This window comes from Orycteropus afer, unplaced genomic scaffold (assembly GCF_000298275.1).
Source record: "Orycteropus afer afer isolate SDZICR_OR568_19922 unplaced genomic scaffold, OryAfe1.0 scaffold00174, whole genome shotgun sequence".
Taxonomy (NCBI): Eukaryota; Metazoa; Chordata; class Mammalia; order Tubulidentata; family Orycteropodidae; genus Orycteropus; species Orycteropus afer.
The window spans coordinates 5,273,835-5,276,106 of NW_006921761.1; positions in this window are offsets into that span (position 1 = coordinate 5,273,835).

Below are 2,272 nucleotides of genomic sequence, written 5' to 3' on the forward strand. Positions count from 1 at the left end.
AAAACGGGGCAGCAATGGCCTGTCAGGCCTGAGTCAGGGACCCCGGGTGAACAGGCCAGGCGTCCCTCGGTCCAGGTTAAGGCCCCTCAGCTACCTGGACAGGTCTCACAGAGGTGGGTGTTTGGGGCAGGCCAGGGGCACTGGGGGCTCTGAGATCTGGGGGTGCTCAAAGGTGGTGGAGCTGTGACAGACCCCTGGGTGTCAGACGTGGGAATGGGTGGTGTTGCCCCCCACTCAAATAGGGACCCGAGGGCAGGGCTTCGTCTGGGGGAGAGGGGAGCCTCACAGGACCCTCGGGGGCCCTCGGGCAGCAGAGTTCAGCAGAAGAGGCCTGGGCCCGGTGCTCATGGAGGGTCTCCCGGGACCGTGCTGGGATGACCACATTTTAACCAGCATCGTGTGGACAGTTTTGTTATGAAAAACAGCAGAAAGCCATTAATGTAAATCATGAAATATTCAGCAAGGAAGTCACTTAAATGACTCGTGTTCCCAGAAATGGTGCCGAACGCTTCCTGCATCAGCCCGGACACCAGCCATCTGCGCCTCTTTGAACCCGTGTCCACGGGCCTGGAAAATGACATCATCGCTGGGGGGTGGGGGGCTCCTGTGGGTGAGTGGGGGTGGAGGCGAGAGAGACAGGGAGGTGCTTACAGGGGCTGTGGGGAACCCCTGCTCCCTCACGCACCCTGGCGGGACTGGGGGCGAGGAACCCCTGCTCCCTCACCCTGGTAGGACTGGGGACACAAACGCTGGTTTAACTAGAGGCTAAGTCGGAGCCCACCGAACCCAACTGTGGCATCACACAGACCCAGGTTCAGGTCCCGGCTCTGCCCCCACTGGCTGTGTGTCCTTGGGAAGGTTAACTACCATCTCTGAACCTCAGTTCCCTGAGGGTGAAATGAGGACCGTGGATGCCTCTAGGCGGGGACCAGCTCACAGCAGTGTTCCGAGCTGGTCCCCGGGGGCAGCGTGGGCAGGGAGGCCTGGTAGATTGGTGGCTGTGTCCCCTCCCCACTGTCACATCCACTAACTCAGCCTTGTGCTCTGCTTGCTGGGTCTTGCCACACTGGGGGCCCATCTGGGCACCAGCGGGGTGCACAGGGTCCTGGGTGGTCAGGGGACCTGGCCCCCAGGCACCACTCAGCCGGGTGACCTTGTGGAGGGTGACCTTGTGGACAGCTGGTCTCCTGCGCCTGGACAGCAGCGTCTTGCACCCCTTCTTTAGAGGTGGGCGAAGGGGCGGCCCTCCCACCCCGTTCACCTGCACATTCCCTGCCAGTGGGCAGGCCCTCTGCTGTGCCAGGGAGAGCACCAGGGACCCATCGATTTTCCTCCTTCCTCTAATCTTCCCAGTTCTGGGGGGCCGGGGTAGAGCTGTGTGCAGGGTAGAGGTCTGGCTGCAGGAGAGGGAAGTCTAGGGGCTCCGTCACCAGACTGCAGACTTGAGCTGCTAGCTACCGGAGCAGCCAGCCCAGAAGCCCCCAGGGGCCAGGCTGCCTGCCCCCGACAGGCTGGCCGGGGAGAACCTATAGTTCCCTCTGTCAGGGAGCCTTTCAGGTGTCCCAGGGCCTGGGCTCCCAGGAGGGCCCTTCCAACGCCCCCAGGCTCGTCCGAGGAGCTCAGGGCCCCATGCCTGCTGCACTCAGAGCTGCGGGGTCTCCCCTCTGCACTCAGCTGCACCGACGGCAGCGGCCCCCGTGCCCTGGCTCCCACTGCACGCCCGCCGTGGCTCCGGCAGCCTGGAGGGCCCAGCCCGGGCCTGGCGGGCTTGTTCTTGGCAGACAGTGGCCGGCGGTACTGCTGCTGACAGGCCCAGTGTCCAGGAGCTTCCTGGAGCTTCTGTCCCCGTGGGAGCTGGTCTCCTCAGATGTCCCTCCCTTATGCACCAGGCCCGGCCCTGCTGTACACCCGGGCCGTGCTGACAACAGCTTCCTCCTGGCGTCCTCACAGTGATCTGGGGTCACGGAGCTGGGGACGGGAGGCCAGGAGTTACACCTGTGGCTGCCTGGCAGGAAATTCACACTCTGGACACAGGCTCTCCTGGCCTTGAGTAGCAAAACCACGCACGGCCTCACTGAGGGAGCGGCAGCTCGGAGGACGGGGAGGACAGTGGCACGTGCTGGCCGGGGCCGAGCGCGTCCAGCAGCGGCCCTGAGACAGGGACCCCCGGGAGGCCGGGGCCAAAGGAGAACGGCACCAGGCCCACAGGGTGGTTCAGCACGGTGGAGGGAGGCTTGGCGCCCCTAGTCGGACCCGGTCCCCAGGAGCAGGG